The 20,440-nt window shown below is 41.6% G+C and overlaps 1 protein-coding gene across 3 annotated transcripts in view; it reads right to left on the bottom strand.

Moving 5' to 3' along the window:
- SPATS2L (spermatogenesis associated serine rich 2 like) overlaps positions 1–14,378 on the bottom strand; it is a 155,160-nt gene extending 140,782 nt beyond the window's left edge. Inside the window, exon 1 of one of the 3 annotated variants that reach the window (XM_033947028.1) lies at positions 14,252–14,378. The gene's annotated coding sequence lies outside the window, so the exon portion shown is untranslated. Of the gene's footprint in view, positions 1–14,065; positions 14,188–14,251 lie in introns of those variants that run through there. The other 2 variants (XM_033947032.1, XM_033947029.1) reach the window with 2 other exon arrangements.
- Positions 14,379–20,440: the final 6,062 nt, after the last annotated feature.

The following is a 20,440-nucleotide window of genomic DNA, read 5'->3' as shown; positions in this document are numbered from 1 at the left end:
GGAGGGAGGGAAAAACAGACAGATGCTAGACCAAGGAGGGAGAGATACATATACCTTGGACCAAGGAGAGGGACAGAGAGATTCCTTGAAGTAAGAAAGGAGGAAGAGAGAAATCCTAGACCAAGGGGAGAGAGAGAGACCCTGGATCATGAAGGGAGAGAAGGAAAGAAAAGAGATGCTGGACTATGGAGGGGGTGGGGGGGTTCAGGGGTGGTGATTGCATGAGGAAAGGAAGAGATAGAAGAGAAAGTGAACTTGGGAAGGTTCAGGAAAACAGCAAAGATATGCTGGGTATGGAGGGAGCATAGAAATAGGGACACAGAGAGGCAATACTGGACACAAAGGGAGGACTAGTGGCACAGAGGGGAATGCTGGACAGAGTAAGATAGAGACACAGAGAAGAGATACTAAACATGGGGTAGGCTAGGTAAAGAGATACCAGAGGGAAAAATTGAATGGATAGGGATGCAGAAGATAGATTTATAATTAATTGCTGTTGCCGGCTTCAGGTCTTCCTCTCTGGCGGGTCCTGTCTACTTCATGAAAACATGAAGTTGTCAGGACCCGCCAGAGAGGAAGGCCTGAAGCCGGCAACAGCAGTAAATTTTAAACGCTGCTGCTGCCCGAAGAAGCCAGGCCTTAACCACAAAGCTAGGGGGGTGGAGGGTTTTAAAAGGTACAGCAGCGACGGTGGTGGTGGGGGTTTGAAATGCCATACCGTCTGGGCTCGGCTGCCGCGGCCTGCAGCCACCGACAGCCGCCGCAGCCAGCAGCCGCCGTGGCCTGCAACTGCTGACAGCCGCCACGGCCAACATCCGCCTCGGGGGGGAGGGAGAGAGAGAGAGCTTTGCGCGCATGCGCACTCCTACCGGTGCCCTACAGCGCACGGAAAACAGAACACGCAGATGGAGTGCTAATGCACGGCTAGCGTTTTATTATATTAGATTAGCCTATCTTAAAATATTATATTTAGTTTAACACTGTATATTGGTTTTACTTGCTGTTTTTTTTTATATTGGAATACTGTGGCAAACTGGAACACAGGTAAAGAGAAATCACAGGGTAATGATAAATGATCTGAAGCAGGATCCACACTATTGAAATGAGTCTATAGACAAACAATATTACTTATGCTTTCCAGTGTAAATAACCCTCACTAATAATGAATATTCAGTAAACTACCCTTGAATCTCTTCACTACTCAAACAGGCAGCAGATTTGCTTTGCTGTTACTCTAAATTGATATACGAGCTTTATGTAATTTTGCAAGCAGTTGGATAATTATGCATTCTACATCTACTATGTAAAGCTAGCAACAGCTGAAATATCACATTTTCCCTGTGCTTATAGGCACATTTTCTATAAAAGAAATCTAAAGTTAGGCACCTAGATGATCTAGGTGCCTACCTTACCCCCACCCCCTTCTACTAAGCCGAGGTAGAGGTTTCTACCATGGGCCGGAGTGCTAAAAGCTCTGACTATGAGCGTCAGAACATTTAGCGCTCAGGGCCACGGTAGAAACGTCTACTGCGGCTTAGTAAAAAGGAGCTCAATTATTTTAAAAGTTTAATTGGTGCCAATAAGCAATTAGCACCTCATAATTGGCTTAAATTAAAATTGGATAGTAGGCCTAACTTGGCAGGTGCCTACCATTTTCAGGTAGGCGCATAGTCCAAGGCACCTACCAGAAAGTAGGCATGATTAGGGGTGGATCATGGATGTGGTTAGCATATAGGTGCCTGGTTTGGACTTAGGTGCCAAGAAAATCCTAGCATAAAAAGGGTGCGCCTACAATTAGGACGCCTATCAGTGCATAATTCCACCTTATGCACCACTAGATGTGATTCTATAAATGGTGCCTAACTTTGACATGCACTATGCACCGCGTTCCTCGGTGCCTATGTTTTAGGCGCTATTTATAAAATTGGGGCCATAGAGCCTGATTCATAAAACCAGCCTCATTTGAAAGCAACAGCCACTGAGGTAGGAGTGGAGATCTTTTAAAAATGTTCAAGAGACATTAATTAAAGACAATACAAATCTTAGGAGAAAAATTGAGTCTTTGGAAAACAATGCTCGTGGTAATAACCTAAGATTGATTAATTTCCCAAGGGTCGCTATGGTGTCCCCTAGAGAAATGGTTAAACGATACTTAAAAGAAATACTGGGAGTTACGGAGGAGTGTTTGCCTCCATTCTCTCAGGTTTATTATTTGCCTACAAAAAATCAAGTTCAACAACATGTGACTAACAACCAAGAGGTATTAGATGTTTCAACTTTACTTGAGACATCAGATAAAGAATTGGCAACTCCAGCGACATTAATTCTAACAGTGGCTCTTCAGCCAGATAAGGCATGGATTTTGAGACTATTCTTTAAAAATAGACAAAAAGAATTTTATGGACTTAAAATCCAGATATTTCCCGATCTCTCACGTGAGATGCAGAAGCGCCAATGTGAATTTCTTCTTTTGAAGCCAGGTGTTCTAGCTTTAGGGGCTACTTTTTATTTAAGGCAACCTTGTAAGTGTATAGTGAATCACCGTCAGATTAAGTATGTTTTCTATGAACCTTTTCAGTTAACTAATTTCTTGGTATCATCTCGTCTGAAGGAAGAACATCATTAGCTCTTTAGATTAATATAGGCATTAGCCCTCAGCTCTATAGTTTTATATTAGTGATTATTTTCTTAATATTCTCGCATTTTGTTAATCTTGGATCTTAATGTAGGACTTGAGTAAAGTTAGCATATATATTTTTTCTTTTCTTTTAATGTCAACCTGATGGAATATGTTCATATGTTAACTTCTTTCTGTACAAGTTAATATGCTTGATATAAGTTTGAAAATGATAAATAAATAAATAAATAACAAAAAAAAAAAAGTTTACGTTATTGATGAAAACTAATAACAGATCCAAAATCAGGGTGAAAAGCTGATGTAGAAAAATGTTCTGTGTTGTCAAATGATTCAAAAAAAATTTTTTTTTGTTGCCTTGTGTTATGTTTGAGGGTAAAGGATTTACTTAGGCAAAAGAGGATATTAAGGTTATTGTATTGACCTATAAATTAACTGTTTAGGTCTGGGTTGGGAGAGTAACTCCTGGGGTTCTTTTTTCTGATTATTATTACTCAGTGTTTCATATTATTTTATTGTGGATGAAACTGAATAGTATTGGTTTCATTTAGACTGCACTGAAGAATAGTATTTTCAAATATTTTCTTTATATCCCAGTTGGATAATGATATATAAAATTTTGAAATTCTAAATAAAAAAAAGTAAAAAAAAAAAAAGAAAAGATTTCTGAAAGAGTGGTATTTCTTAAGGATAAAACAGTCTATCCTGTGAAGAGGTTCCATCTCTGTGTAAACGTACACTTATCCGCCCTGTGCTGAAAAAGCCTTTGCTTGACTCTACTTTGGTATTAAACTATAGACTTATTTCTAACATGTTATCTGTTGAAGCTTGCAGAGAGTAGTCTTTCAGCAACTTCTGAATTTCATATTCTGAACCCTCGCCAATCTGACTTCAGACCAGGCCATAGCTGTGAGACAGTTTTTTTGCTTTGCTTAGTGATCTGCATTCTGCCACTGATAATAGCAAAATCACTCTACTTGTTTCACGAAATCTTTCTATGGACTTTGATTTCATTGATCATAATCTCTTACTATCTAGTTTATCCAAATTAGACATCTCTGGTACTGTCCCTCCTGTCCTGGCTACCGCTGGACCATTAGGTCTCATGGCAGGCCCGGCAGAGGCCTGCAACAGATTCGGGAGGGGGGCAGGTCAGCACTGACCCAAATATACACCGAGATCCCCATTTTGGGGCCATTTTTTTGGCCCCAAAATCTCGATTTATATTCGAGTACATACAGTATTTCTGATCCAATCCATACTTCAAAACAAATTACAGGCTAAGACAAGAATCAACTCACATAGACATAAGATCAGATACCACAATGCAAACTATAGTAGTGACACCTCTGTGGATGAGCACTTTTCAGGCATCAATGACCATATGATCACAATACTAAGAAGAAATATTTAAACAATCCAGAAACAAAATATGTTTGAAGTTAAAATAATAAAATACTTTGCAGCTAATGAGAGAGGATTTAAGGTAACAAGTATCTGGGTTTACTATCACATTATAGGGCTCCTTTTACAAAGTCGCGGTAGCGGCTTTAACGCACACAATTTTTAATCACGCGCTACCCCTGCGCTAGCCGAAAAACTACTGCCTGCTCAAGAGGAGGCAGTAGCGGCTAGCACAGCTATTACACATGTTAAACCGCTACCGCGGCTTCGTAAAAGATGCCCATAGACTTTGTCATCTAATCACACATCTCTCCCACTGTTCTCCCTACACCCGTCTTTCCTCTTTGAAACAGTGACTGGATTGCTTTTATGTTTGATATTGTTATCTTTTGCACATATTGTCCTGACCTAAGGAAGAACGTACATCTTCCAAAAGCAGGTCAAAAAATGTATTCAGTTACTAAAATAAAAAGTTATCACCTTATTTTCTATTTTCTGTTTTTATTGTTATTTATTATACTGGAAGAATATGAAATATTACAATTAATTAGGCCCCCTTTTATCAAGCATTTTAGTGTGGTATGGTGCTGTAAATGCTCCAGCACTCATAGGAATTGAATGAGCATTGGATCATTTCCTTAGGCAGCTGCACTACCACAGCTTGATAAAAGGGGGTCTTCATTTGTAAAAGATAACACATTAATATAACACCACATAACATGATTTTTGTTCCTGGGCAGTAAATGTAATTTCCTAATTGTTCATGCCTAAAAAGTATAGAAAATGTCTGTTATTTCCATAAAACTTTGCTTTTATGACCAGGATAGTCAAATTTTGCAATTTACCTATTTAAAATGTGAAAACAATGAATTTTCATCTTTTCATTCTTATAAAGTAATAAAAAGCAACATATGAATCACAATCAACATTTATTTATATTGAAGTTATATAAAGATGACCACCAAAGATTTAGAAGTGAGTAGTTTTATTGAGATTTGCAATTATATTGTCCATTGCAACTTATTGGGTAACTGACCCAACCTCTTGTAATGTAATCCAACCTTGAACTGAATAGGTAAAGGCGAATCTTAGGATTAGAAATTGACAACTACCTATCCATGAAAAGCCACATACAATCAATAAGAAAAAAATCTTTCCTTGTGATGAGAAAGCTAAGATTCATTAAAAAATACTTTATAATAATAATAAACTTGAACTTCACTATTTATAACTGAGAGCACTATCTCCACGGAACAATACTTTGAAATGGAGGCTTTCCGAATCTTAATGCAATCCCTAATCCCATCTCGATTAGACTACTGTAATGTTATGCTAGTTCTCTGCATTACAATTGCGTCTTCAAATAGTTCAAAAGGCAGCAGTAAAACTCATATATGGATTATGGAAATTGGAACACCTACAGCCCTACTTTATGAAACTATATTGGTTGCCTATAACTGCAAGAATCAAGTTTAAATTAGGAATCACTGCCTTTAAAATCCTAAGTGGAAATGCCCCTGCCTACCTTACAGAATTGGCCACCCTACTCCAGGGTGCCTCCAACAGATATTCCACCAGAAATCTTTTCCACTTTAAAATTCCCAGCATGCAACAATATAAAGTCTACTAAGCAAATTACCCTATCCATCCAATATCAATTAGCAAAATGCTGGAACCAACTACCGTTTACACTAGGGGTGCCCACACATTTTGGGCTTGTGAGCTACTTTTAAAATGACCAAGTCAAAATGATCTACCAACAATAAAATTTTAAAAAAACACAAAGCACACTGTATGCAGAGAAAATGTTAATTATCATTTATATTCCATGGGTTTTCAAAGAGGTCAAGGCAGATGACTTTATGCAATGTCACCTCAGTAACAACTATACAAAAATAGACAAATATACCCCCTCCCTTTTTACTAAACTGTGATAGCGGTTTTTAGCACAGGGAGCAGCGCTGAATTCCCTGCCCTGCTCTCGATGCTCATAGGCTCCCTGCGCTAAAAATTGCTATTGCGGTTTATTAAAAGGGGGCCATAATGCAAAATATAGACAGCAGATAGAAATTCTCAAAACGGACACATTTTGATCACTAAATTGAAAATAAAATCATTTTTCCTACCTTTTTGTTGTCTGGTAATTTCATGTGTCTCTGGTTGCACTTTATTCTTCTGACTGTGCATCCAATATTTCTTCCCTTCTTTCAGCCTGCTGTATGCTTCCAGACCTCATTCCCTCTGCCAACTTTTTTTCTTCCTCTTTCCCTTCCCCCCTCCCCTTTCTTTCTTTCTTTCTGTCTCCCTGCCCCCCTTTCTTTCTGTCTGTCTTTTTCTCTCCATGCCCCCTTTCTTTCTGTCTTATTGTCCCCCCTTTCTTTCTTTTTTTTTTTTTGTCTCCTGCCCCTCTTTCTTTCTGTCTGTCTTTCTTTCTCAATGCCCCCCTTTTTTTCTGTCTTCCTGTCCCCCCTTTCTTTCATTTTTCCCTTCTTTCTTTCTGTCTCCCTGCCTGCTCCCAAGCCACTACCGCCGCCATCACGGAACAGGCCTCCAAACCACCAACGCCACCATTGAGGAACAGGCCTCCAAACCACTGCCGCCCCAAGCTCTCCCTGCTTCCCCACACAGAAGCGTTGGGCCGACCAGATTTCCTCTCCCTGATGTCATTTTTTAAGTCGGAGAGGAAGTTCTGGGCCAGCCAGACAGCAATTGGCTGGCCCGGAACTTCCTCTCCGATGTCAAAATTGACGTCGGGTGGGGAAAGTTGGTCGGCTCGGCACTTCTGAGTCGGGAAGCAAGTAGAACACGAAGGCAACGTGATCGACTTGCGTTGCCTTCGTGATCTACCGGTCGATTGTGATAGACCTTTTGGGCCCCTGGTTTACACTATGATCTTGTGACCACTATGTCAGATTCAGAAAACTTTTAAAAGCATTTCTATACTAAGACAAGGAGCCAACCCTGAAGTAACTGAAAGACAATTGTAAAAGTCCATTTCTAAACTGTTTAAGGCAACTCCTGGGACAAAACAAAGAGCCAACGCTGACGTACTTATAACTATATATTTGTAACTACAACCTAACTACATTAATAGTGATACTGATCTAACAGTAATAGCAACCATCTTGAATGTCCATGTCAAACTGTCCATTGTAACTTCCTGGGTAACTGACCCAACCTCTTGTAATGTAATCTGACCTTGAAATGAATAAAGGCAGAATGGAAAACCTGATTAACATAACATAACATAACATTTAGGGCTCCTTTTACGAAGGTGCGCTAGTAGTTTTAGTGCGCGCTTAGCGCACTACACACTAATGCCTCCATAGAGCTGGCATTAGTATTTTCCGTGTAGCACAGGGTTAGCGTGCACGGCAATGTAGCACGCGCTAAAAACACTAGTGCACCTTCGTAAAAGGAGTTCTTAGTCTCCCATAATGTTCTCATTATATTTTTCTTGGTAGCAGCGTTCAAAGTCCAGTATATCCTGGTGGAAGAACTCACCTTGCTCCTCTGAGTATGATCTTATGTTCTCCTTGAATGTCTCAAGATGAGCATCAAGGACATGGACTTTCAGAGACACCCTACTGTAATTCTTCACCAGATACTCAAACAATTCCATGCATATTTTGGTCTTGTGATTACCCAGGAAGCCCCTAACCACTGTGACAAAGCTGTTCCAAGCCACTTTCTCCTTTATAGTTAGCTTCTTGAGAAATTCCTTGCACTCCAGGATCTTCTTTATCTGTGGTCTGACAAAGACTCAAGCTTTGACCTTTGTCTCAGACAGATTTGAGAAGATGTCTTGAAGGTACTTGAAGGCTGCCTATCAAGATTTCTGACAAATTATTTCATTAGGCTCAATTTGATGTGCAGAGGTGGCATCAGCACCTTCCGAGGATCCACAAGTGGTTCCCATTTGATGTTGCTTCTTCCCAAAGAGAACTTGATCCACTGAGGCCAGTCCTGCCTTTTGTAGTGCGTCTTTGTGTCCCTGCAGTCCCAAAGGCAGAGATAGCAGGGAAATGAGGTGAGCAGGAGGCAGGAGAGGAGACTACAGGAGAGGAAAGCAGGCGAAAGCAGGAAAACGGGAGAGGAGAGAAGAGGGGTAGAAAGAGCAGAAGGCAAGAGAGAGCATGGGGCAGCGAGCGGCGAGTTAGCTCTGCCCACCCCCCTAACGTCATCCACCAGAGCTCCCCCTTAGAAGGGGAGGGGCCAACGGCGCTCAACTAAAGGCTTGAGCAGGTGAGCAGGAGAGGAGACTACAGGAGAGGAAAGCAGGTGAAAGCAGGTAAACAGGAGAGGAGAGAAGGGTAGAAAGAGCAGAAGGCAGGAGAGAGCAAGGGGCAGCGGCGCAAGGTGTAGAAGTAGCAGGGACGCTGGGAAACAGTGATCACAATATGATCCACTTCAACCTAGATACAGGAGCAAAACAAAACATCGATTCAGAACAACGTCCACAGCACTGAACTTCCAAAAAGGGAATTACGAAGGGATAAGAATCATGGTGGGGAAGAAGATTAAGAAGAGGATAAGCACTGTAAAAATGCTAAAACAAGCATGGTCCCTTTTTAAGGACACAGTCACCAAAGCACAAAATCTATATATACTGCGTATCAACAAGGGATCCAAGAGGAAAAAGAACAAGGAACCGGCGTGGCTCACTGTAACGATGAAGGAAGCGATCAGAGATGAGAAGACTTTGTTTAAGGAATGGAAAAGGTCAAAAACGGACGAAAACTGGAAAAAGCACAAACAACATCAAAGCAGGTGCCATAAGGTGGTAAGAGGGGCCAAAAGAGACTATGAGGAAAAAATAAACAAGGAAGCAAAAAACTTGTTGTTCTTTCGATATATTAAGGGGAAACGACTCGCAAAGGAAGCAATGGGGCCGTTGGATGACCATGGAATAAAGGGAGTACTAAAGGAGGACAAAGCCATTGCCGACAAACTGAACACATTTTTTGCGTCTGTATTTTCCGAAGAGGATATATACAATATCCCAGAAGCTGACAGGCTATACGCAGGAAACAAAGACGAGAAACTGACAGGGTTGACTGTCAGTCTAGAAGAGGTATGCAAGCAGAATAATAGGATTAAAAACGATAAATCCCCAGGACCGGATGGCATCATCCAAGGGTAATCAAGGAACTGAAAAGGGTTATAGCTGAACTGCTCCAACTAATAGCCAATCTTTTGATCAAATCAGGAAGGATTCCAGAAGACTGGAAAGTGGCGAATGTTATGCCGATCTTCAAGAAAGGTTCGAGGGGAGATCCAGGAAACTACAGACCAGCGAGTCTGACCTCGGCACCGGGAAAGATGGTAGTGGCGCTGATAAAGGACTGCATCATTGATCACCTTGATGGACACAATCTGATGAGGACCAGCCAGCACGGCTTCAGCAAAGGAAGATCTTGCTTGACAAACTTACTGCACTTCTTCGAGGGAGAAAACATGGAGATAAACCCGGTCGACATTCTATATCTGGATTTTCAGATGGCATTCAACAAGGTCTTGCATGATCAACTACTTAAAAAAATTGCAAGCCATGGAATCGAGGGTGAAATACTCACGTGGATTAAAAATTGGTTGGCGGATAGGAAGCGGAGAGTGGGGGTAAATGGACAATTCTCAGACTGGAAAAGCGTCATGAGTGGAGTGCCGCAGGGTTCAGTGCTCGGTCCCGTGCTCTTCAACATATTTATAAATGACCTGGAAATTGGTACGACGAGCAAGGTGATTAAATTTGCAGATGATACAAAATTATTCAGAGTAGTGAAGACACAGAAGGATTGCGAAGACCTGCAACATGACATAAACACGCTCAAGAAATGGGCCACAGCATGGCAAATGAGGTTTAATGTGGATAAGTGTAAGAGGATGCAGGTCAGTAACAAATCTTATTCACGAATACAGGATGTCCAGTGCAGTACTCGGAGATACCCCCCAGGAAAGAGACTTGGGAGTACTGGTAGACAAGTCAATGAAGCCGTCCGCGCAGTGCGCAGCAGTGGCAAAAAGAGCAAACAGAATGCTAGGAATGATTAAGAAGGGGATCACAAACATCAGAGAAGGTTATTATGCCTATGTACCGGGCCATGGTATGCCCCCACCTGGAATACATGAAGGGTCCAGAGAAGAGCAACTAAAATGGTTAAGGGACTGGAGGAGTTGCCGTACAGTGAGAGATTAGAGAAAATGGGCCTCTTCTTCCTTGAAAAGAGGAGGCTGAGAGGGGACATGATCAAAACATTCAAGATAATGAAGTAGATAAAGACAGGTTGTTTACCCTCTCCAAGGTAGAGAGAACGAGAGGGAACACTAAAGTTAAAAGGGGATAGATTCATGACAAACATAAGGAAGCTCTTCTTCACCCAGAGTGGTAGAAATCTGGAACACTCTTCCGGAGGCTGTTATAGGGGAAAACACCCTCCAAGGATTCAAGACAAAATTATTCAAGTTCCTGCTGAACCAGAACATACGCAGATAAGGCTAGACTCAATTATGGCACTGGTCTTTGACCTAAGGGCCACCGCAGGAGCGGATGCTGGGCACGATGGACCACTGGTCTGACCCAGCAGTGGCAATTCTTATGCTCTTATGTTTTAAGAAGCGACTGCCCCTCCCCATCTGTTCTTTCCCTTCCCCTTCTTACCACCTTTCAATTTTTATTTTAACTTCGATGTATTTTTTGAATCTTCCCCCTCCCCCAGCACCTTCTGTATCAATTCTTATCCTTCTCCTGTCCATTTATTACCCTATTTTAATTATTTTAAACTCTTATTTTAGCATTGTAAACCGACCAGATACTTGTCGATGGCCGGTCTATCAAACTGTAAATAAACAAAAAAAAGAAACTTGGTAAAACCGCATTGGAGACGCATTAGGAATGCCACCATTTTGAAGTCTCCAATGACCTCGCAGCTGTACTCATTATACTTCAAGGCACCTAATGAGGTCTTAATAATGTAATCCTCTTTGAAGTGCACTGAGTGAGCCAGAGGAAGAGATGGGCACTTGTTCCCATTATAGAGCAGCATGGCTTTCATGTTCCTGGATGAACTGTCAATGAAGAGATGACACTCTTTCAGGTTACAGGCAATTCCAATTGCCTCAAACAGACTAGTCATTGTGGCAGAAGCAAAGCCCATCTTGATGGGTGAAGGTGGAGAAAGCTTGGTGATGCTTCCTCTGATCTGTAATTTGCAAGCTTTAATCCACAAAGTTCTTACTGCTTAAGCTTAGATATCAAAAGCTTGGAAGTGGACTTGGTGAGACCAAGATCTCTGATCAAGTCTTTAAGGTCTTTTTGGTTTGGATGGTATGGGTTTCTTTCATCTGCTGCACTACTGATATTGCAGATTCAGTTTACAATGTCTTCCTCACTCTCTCACTTGCTGCTCTCTTCTGCTCTCTCTCTCTGGGGGTGTGGGTATGGGGAGCTCAGGGCAATGGGGCACCAGGCGATGGATGAAAGAATGTCTGGACACATGATTGCAGATATATGCTTGCCAGTTCAACATTTGGAAGGGTCCACTATGCAGAAGTAGCAGGTGCTTAAGTGGTCAGTGGGTTCCTTCCAAATTTTTGGGATAGCAAACTTCATGGCTCTCTTTTCCCATCTGTACCATCCTGTAGAAGAACAAAATGAAATGTGGTAATGAAAACAATAAATTTATTTCACCTATGACTAATGTGTACGAGATTCTCACAACATATTTCATAAATGATATAATTTCAAATAAGATTTAAACTTTTAAAATTTAAAGGCTCCTTTTACAAAACTGCAGTTAAGGTTTCTACCGCGGGCTGGTGAGATAAATGCTCTGATTCTATGAGCATCATAGCATTTACTTTGCTGGCATGCAGTAGAAACCTCTACCACAGCTTTCCACCATCCTAGTGAGAAACAAAATTGTCTTACCTTCCAGAGATTTTGGCAGTGTTTTTTTGGAATGTTCTGCAAAAAAAGGTACATTTCAAAATATTGCTATCCTGGTTACAAAAGCAAAGTTTAAGGGGAATGAAAGCCATTTTCTATACTTTTGTGGCATAGGCAATTAATCCCCCTTTTGCAAAACTGCACAAGAGATTTTTAGTGCCAGCCGGCGCGCGTTGAATGCTCTGCACTGCTCAGATGCTCATAGATACTCTATGAAGAGTTGAGTAGCGAAGAGCATTCAGTGTTCCGGTTGGAGCTAAAAACCTTTTTGTGTGGTTTTATAAAAAGGGGGGAGGTAGGTAAGAACACTTATTACGCAGACACACACACACAAAAAAAATTGTTACATAGTATAATCGATGGCTTTCAAGTCAAGGTAAAAATGAAGTCCTATGACAAGCAAAAAATTACTAAAGAATATTCTTAAAGTAATGTTTGGGGTGTATCTTTAGACCTTATCAGTAAACACACTTTATTAACAATTCTTAAAGAAGTGACATTAGCACACATATAGGTATATTTTACAGCTCTGTATAATTGTTGTGGATGCTTAATTATTTTCATGCACTAGCAGTAGAATTCTATAAAGAGAAAAAGAACATAATGAAATGGTACCCAACTTTCCAACTCAATCAACCACCTTTTCAACAAACTCTGCTCAAGAAGCCATATTTCCCAGCTTTCACCTGAACTGAAAATACAGTTCATTATACTTCAGAGCCTCTTAGCTATTTTTTCTAATGTATGATGGCACACTGGCCAGTACATCATCATGCCCCCTGTGGTGTCAGTTGACAGATGTCAATCCCTCATATTGCACAGGTTCTGAATCTGAGGCCAAAGACCAAGGAAGGGCTGTCCTCAGTTCATAACTCAAAGCTCAACCTCATCCATTTCTATCTTGCTCTTAAAAATAAAAAATAAAAACTTAAAACAGATCACATTAACCAAAATACAGTAAGTTAAATAAACTAAATAAATATAGAGATAATTAAAGCATAAAACAATCATCTAGTTTTAGCAAAAAAGCAGGACATGATCTAATTTAATTGCATATAACTCCAAAAAGAGAGGACATAAATTTCCAACATCTCATTAATACAATCTTCCTTGACCTGACTTGAGGATCCCAGGAGTATTCAGTAGGTCCACAGTGGATGTACATGAAATACATTTCTTTTGTATGCAGATTTTTCTCATGCATATCCATTGTGAATATCCAATTTAAAAAAAAAAAAAACAACACAAAAATAATCCAGATCCCCAGGACAGGTCTGTGAAGTCTCACATTACTGCATCTCATTAGAACTCAATCCTATGAAATCAGAAAATAATGTAGAAATCAGTAATGTAGATGTATCCAGCATCTGATTACTAGCTCATTAATTACAGTTAGTCCTCAGTGGAAAAAATGTGGCAGCTCCAACAAAGTTTACATCAATATTTTAATTCCAGTCAACCAGCTGAACTATAAGCAACCAGTTGAAGTAACCACATTATGGGCAGTGCGATACTTAGCATAACATATGTACTACTGTTGCTATTCCACGTCAGCTTGCTAAATCTCCCATAGTTTTAGAGAAGAGTATAGGTTGCAAGAGCCAACTCTGGCATATATCCTATGTGACTCAGCTATGTGGAATCTAAAAAAGAAATATATTTTCCTATCAGTAAAAGACAGAAAGTTTCTTCTTGACAATTAAAGTGCTGGACAGTATGCAACCGATACTTGCTAGAAAAGCTCTCTCATTTATCTGGGAAATAGAAACAGAAAGTTAGCATCGATTTGGAGACCGTGCAAACTTCAGCTGTGATCACGTTGCTCTATAATTTAAAAAAAAAAAAACCCAACAACATTTATATTTTGAAAATTGTGGTACTCAAAACCAATCAACTTTCCAATAAAACGCTAAGAAATAAAGAAGAAAACAAATTAACCAGACTGTTAGCAGTCTTCTAGTTGGAGGGGTTCCGGCCTAAGGAATTAGTAGTCTGGATTAAAGAACTTTCCTTTTGGGTCCTACTGGGGATTTGGGTTGAAAAAGCTATAGAGCGGCTTGGGCGGAAGACGAGGAGTTTACCAGACAGCGGTTGTCTATAAATTGTTGGTAATGCAATGGAAAGTGTGCATTACGTGCAGCGCCGGCTGCTTCAGAGGAGCAGGGAGTCCACTGTGTTCTGCCACTTTCTACCAGCGCGCGGCTAGTGAAAAGCGCCAGTGTCCAAGCGCGCGCCTATCCCTTTCTAACCCTCCCCCAGCCCGTTACCTCAGCCCGCGCTTCCCGCTCCTATCGCTCGCTCCTTGTGCACTTCGAAGGGAGACCGCTGACAGATTCTGTTTCCTTTTTACTTTATTGCACTCCCTGTCCTCTACTTCGCCTGCTGCATACTTCCTCCCCAGGTTTTTTTTTTTTTTTTTGGCAGATGAGTGCTGGCCCAGCCCCGAAACCTACCCTCTTTCTTTCTTTCTTTCTTCTCCGCCCGTTACATTTCTTCAGACGCAGCTCTTTCTCAAAACTGCAGGCGGGAAGCAATTTCTCAATCAGCTTTCTTTACTTAGGAAAATTACCTTTCAAAGTGATACAAAAGGTGCATTTTATTTGTGATAAACAGTATTGGTTTCGTTGGATTTCTGACAGGGGAAGAGCTCAGTATCACCAGCCAGGGTAGCCAGATGGCAAATTTTTTTCCAGCTAAACACATGGCAAAAAGTAGCCCAAAAGTAGTCCAACGTGCTTGGATTAGCCCAAAAAGTAGCCCAGACAATTGCTGCTGGAAACCCCTCTAATTTATCAAACAAATGCTTCATGCAAATACAAATGTTTTATTTATACACTGCACATATCCCAAACAGTCCATAATGGTGTACAAAAGACCAAAACCCAAATGCAAAATATTGAGGAAAAACACAATAAAAACAAGCATAACATAACAGTCCTTCCCCAAATTAAAAGCTCTTCAAACTTCTGGACATATGTCCAAAACAGCAGCAGATTTATTTTACCAGTGTTAAGTTTCAACTTCAACATAGTAGCCCACCGCTCCATCTTCAGAAAATAGTGAAACCTGTGGAAATTCACTGTCTGATATGGATAAGGTGACCATATGTCCCATTTTGAACGGGACTGTCCCGTTTTTAAATCCCCTGTCTTGTCCCCACGCACAGCTTCGGGACGCTGAAATGTCACATTTTCAGGGACAGCGTCCCGAAGATGTGCGGGGGACAACAGGACAGGTGATCGCTTCCCCTCCCTCCCTGCCATGCCAAAGCTAGCCTTGCCTGTCTCCCTCCCTCCAGCACTGAAGCCTGCCCCCCGCTGTTGTTATCAGGACCACCCCAGATGCCAGCCCTAGTGGGGTGAACAGCCGGCCGACCGGGTCCAGAACCTCCTGCGCTGCTGTAATTGGCACCTGCACCTCAGCACAGCTGCCGTACTTTTTCCAAAGGAGAGTTGGCGGCTGCGCTGAAGTGCAGGAAGGTCCCGCAATGACTGCCATCTGCCGCCTCTACTCCGGAAGACGTAAGTGACGTTGGAGGGGGTAGACAGGCAGCCGCAGTCATCGCGGGACCTTGCCGCAACTTCCTGCGTCTGCCGGCCCACCCCCTCTGATGTCACTTACCTCTTCTGGAGTAGAGGCAACAGAAGCAGTCATCGCGGGACCTTGCTTGTTTGGAGGGAGAGAGGAGCAAAGAAGGGTGGTGGAGGGAAAGAAAGGGAGTCAATGTGGTATGGAAGGATGGTGGAAGGAGAGAAAGTGGGTCAGGGTGGTGGAAAGAGAGAAAGGGGGCAGATGCTGATGGAATTTGTGTGCAGGGAAAGGAGAGAGACATAAGAGGAAAGGATACTGGATGGAATTGGGTTGGAGGGAAAGAAAGGGGGCAAATGCTGATGGAATTGGTGTGCAGGGAAAGGAGGAAGGATACTGGATGGAATTAGGTTGGAGGGAAAGAAAGGGGGCAGATGCTGATGGAAGTGGGAGGAAGGGAGAGCAGAGGGTGAAATGCCAGACCATGGGGGTGTGGGAGAGGGAAGGGAAGAAGAGAGATGCCAGACCATTGGAGGAGGGAAGGAAAGAAGATGGATACCAGACCAATCGCTGCCTGGCTGGCCCGGAACTTCCTCTCGACATCAGAAATGACATTGGGAAGAAGGTTTGTAGGCCGGCGCCTGGACCTTCTTTTTCTTTAGTTGCGGCAGGCAGCAGCAGTGGCGGCGGACCGGGGGTGTGTGTGTGTTGAAGCAGCGGCATGCCAAGCTTCGGCGGGTAGGTAGCAGCAGCGAGGGCCGGTTCAGGGGGGGCAGGCTTCGGTGCTGGAAGGAGGGAGGTAGGCAGGCTGGCTTTAGCAAGGCAGGGAGGGAGGGAGGTAGGCAGGCTGGCTGGCTTCGGGGGAGGGGGTGGGACAAAGGCTGGACGGCAATGAAGGGGACTGAAGGGACACGTATCTCTGTGTTTGAAGCTGTAAATCCAGACACTGTTTGCCTTCTCTTGCTGAAATACTGCAAGGCCATTTTATGTTTGAGAAGATGTGTTCTTATCTTGTTGTGAAGTGAATTCAATTGTTTTCATAGCTGTATTTGTAAGAAGCTTTAGATAACAAATGTCTGCTATGCAGAGCACCTTTGGACTTCAGCCTTTAGATAGAAAGATGCTTGTTATTTCTTTAAAGTTTCATGTGACCTGTGTCCATATATGGTTTGTATTTATGTCACATGCTGACGACATTGACTCATGTAAAATGATATAAAAGAGTTGTAAAGCTGACAATAAACTGGACATGTTTGGGAGATAATTTCTTGTCTCTAAGATACTGTCCCCAGATGCATCTGTCTTGCAAATGACAGAGAGAGAGAGAGTGTGGGGCAGTAATTGGGACCTAATCCTTTTCAGTTGGGGGCCCGCCCGGGAGGGGCAGATGACATCACCAATATTTCGTGAGTATTTCTGAATTTTTTCTGTTCTTTAATACTCACTGGTATTGGCGTCCTGTCCCCACCCTTTATTTTAAGTTCAAGCTTTGGGTTCTATTACGGAGTTTTTGGGGAAAAATCTCAGGGTACTTTTGGGAAGCGCCCCTCGTGAATATAAGCAGCTGCCATTCTTTCGGGAAGAATGAAATTATTTATAGAACCCCCTGCCCACTCTGTCATTTGTGAGGTTAAAAATTTTATAGAGTATAAGATTTTATTGTCTCTTATTACTGTACTTCACTTATAAGGTAAGGTAAGCGAATATTTTTGCATTGTTATATTGTTTTTGTAATGGGTCATAAAGGCACTTAGGATTCTCCCCCTCCTAGACAGATGAGACTTGTAAGGCTTATGTTGCCAGTGTGTGTGACACTCTCCCTTCAGCCTACATCTTTCTGTGTCACCAATCCTTTCCTGTATACATTTGCACTGTTTATATGTTTAACACTGAGGTAGGACATGCTGTTATGTGGAATGAATTGCAAGCGGTGTTTGAATCGGTCTAAGATTTTTCCCTCGTAGTTTGTACACAAGAACTGTTTCTTGTCTCCCTTTCGAACATACAATAGTTTGATCCTGACTCATTATTTGCGTTTCTTCTACGGCTGCTTCCTTTGAGTTCTGTGCTGGCAAAATTTTGTTTTGTTTTGTTTTTAGAAGATTAGCAAGTTGTAAATTTTCTCTGTGCTTATTTTGATACCTAGTTACTGACCTTACAGAATGCGATTCTGGTTTTCTCTTTCTGACTGGCTTGTTTTAGTTTTTCCCATGCAATCGAGAGTCAACCTCTCTCTGCTCCTCTATTGGTCTTCAGATTCATGACAAAGTATTTCAAAGTGAAACTACCCTTATACTTTCACCTGTAATCTGGGACATTTCATGGGGTTCTTTCCAGGTTAGTGAAGCCTACGTTTCAGCCAATGGTCACAATTTCTCTTCAGTTTTTTCACCTGGAAAGTTATTTTTTCCTATCTTACTCACTTCTGTCATGAGTGTCATTGAGTTGCTTAGGCCAGTTGGTATGATAATATTTATTTTCTTGAAGGCCAACTCTCCCACCATCCCATTCTGGTTAGCTTGGAGTTCACCCATGTGTAAGAATATGCTGCCTGTTTGTCCGGGATAAAGCACAGTTACTTACCGTAACAGGTGTTATCCAGGGACAGCATGCAGATTTTCTCATAACCCACCCACCTCTCCTGGTTGGCTTCTTAGCTAGTTTATCATAACTGAGGAGACGCGCACCCTGCATCGGATGGGAAGGCACTCGCTCATGTACGGTGTGGGCTATCGCGAACTTTCTAAAGTCTTAAAGTGGCGATGCACTTTTAAAGTGGTCCATACCAGTCCTCAGTTAAGAAAATAAATATTATCCAACCAACTGGCCGAAGTGCCTATCCCGAATGGAGAAAAAATGCCAGACAATAATGAGAGGTGAATATGTGAACTGAGGATTAAGGGGCAGCTGTATAGAAATCCGGAAGAGAAGTAAATGCAAGGAAAATTACAGAAAACTGCCCTAGCCCAGACTTTATGGGTTGTGACCTGACTCATCAGGTGTAGACCAGGTTGAGCAGGAACAGAACGAAATACAGATAACCAAACAGTGAGGAACCATTTCCTCAGAAACAAAAAATCCCCAACTTGTTAGAATCAAATGAGACAAAGAGTTTGGGGAAAATTCAGATAAGTGTTGGTCCTGGTGCTGTAAAAAGCCAAGCACACTTATAGACCAGAAAAGAGAGAAGGAGATGAAACTTCTCCACCCTGTTGGAAAGAAATTGTGGTTGTGTATGCAGAAGCACTGTATTAGAGAGAAAAACTGTGAAAGCTAAATTTGCCTCCAATATTTGCAACTCACTGACACTCATGACACAAGTGAGTAAGATAGGAAAAAATAACTTTCCAGGTGAAAAAACTGAAGAGGAACTGTGACCATTGGCTGAAATGTAGGCTTCACTAACCTGGAAAGAACCCTATGAAGAAGCAGTAATAGTTCAACTGCGCCATCATGTGGAACAAATAAAGAACAGCATATGAAAGTACTCGTAAAGCTCTTCATTAAAATATTTTCTTAGGTTTTCTGTCCTCGGATTCTCTCTTTTCCTTCCCTTCCCTAGTCCTTCATTTTATACTTTCTTCCCCATTCACACCTTTTCATCTCTCCTTATTTTCATTTTTCAGTTTTATTAATATGACCATGTGGCTTAAAAATGCTAAGGAGAATATTCAGACAAGCACTGAGGCCCCGATTCCATATGTCACTTAAAAATCAGAGCTGAACAAACCCTCCATATCAATCTTCTTGAACTACGAGCAATAGGTAATGCTCTCAGAGCATTCTAGAATCATCTCCTTCATCAAGTAGTCCTCGTCTGTACAGACAATCAAGTTGCCATTTTCTATCTGAACAAACAAGGGATACAAGTTCTCATCCCTTTGCATGGAATCAATCCAGATTTGAAAATGGCAATTGACAATTTGTTTTATTGAAGTCTTATTAGCCATGAATTAGTTTTAGTAAATTAGACAACTTTGGAGCAGTGAGTAGATAATGTTTTACTGATTATGTGTGTATACATGATTATGTATGTTTACTTTGGAAACTGCTTAGGTCTTAGGTGGTGTAGAAATTTTTTAAATAAATAAAAAAAACAATTGCTCGCAACATACTTCTGAACCCCCCCCCCTCCCCTTTTATAAAACTGTAGCACATTAGAGCTGTTACCACCGCAGCTGGCGCTAAAAACCACGCTACAGTTTTGTAAAAGGGAGGGCAGGGGGGGGGTTATTGTGCCCTTAAAATGCAACATCAGGTTTGTTGAAGAATTTGTCAAAAGTAGAATTCCTTGTATGTGTGTTCTTTTAATTATTATTATTTTATCGTGTTTTTAGTACAACACACAAAATTCTGCAGACAAAAGAGAAAAGCCTTATCAGGCCTCTGGGTGTATTGCAGAGAACTGTCAATGTGTGAGAGAATATGCAAACAAATGCTAAGTGGGATGATGTTTGGGAGAAAATCCAAGAGTCCTGTGGGCTGCCTGATGTCTCTGTTTTGTTAAGTCTGATACAGATGAAGAGTATACTCGCACATGATAACCATCACAATCTCCCTTGATTGTTTATTTGTTTCAAACACCCTTGTTCACCAAAGCCAGATTAAGAGTGAGAGTGATAAATTAAAATGGGGCAGGCAGCTGCTATTCTCCAGTGCTGGACACACTGCTAGGAGAATATAATCACAGGTTTTCATCCAAAAACAATGGCAAGAGCTAAAATTGTAGATGTAGTGCTGAAATGTGATTCAGAGGGCACTGATGGGTTGGTTAGTAAATATGGACTTGTCCTCCCAGTCAAATCATGTTCACACAGGGGTGGATTTGATTTTTTAAAAATGTATTTTACTAAATACCAATCTCACTCTTGAGAGTCTGACAGCAGCTGCTTCAATATCCAACTGTCCTTTGGTTCATATTTACCAAA

Source organism: Geotrypetes seraphini, chromosome 5 (assembly GCF_902459505.1).
Source record: "Geotrypetes seraphini chromosome 5, aGeoSer1.1, whole genome shotgun sequence".
Taxonomy (NCBI): domain Eukaryota; kingdom Metazoa; phylum Chordata; class Amphibia; order Gymnophiona; family Dermophiidae; genus Geotrypetes; species Geotrypetes seraphini.
The sequence above is the reverse complement of the archived record's forward strand: the minus strand, read 5'-3'. Positions and strand labels throughout refer to the sequence as shown.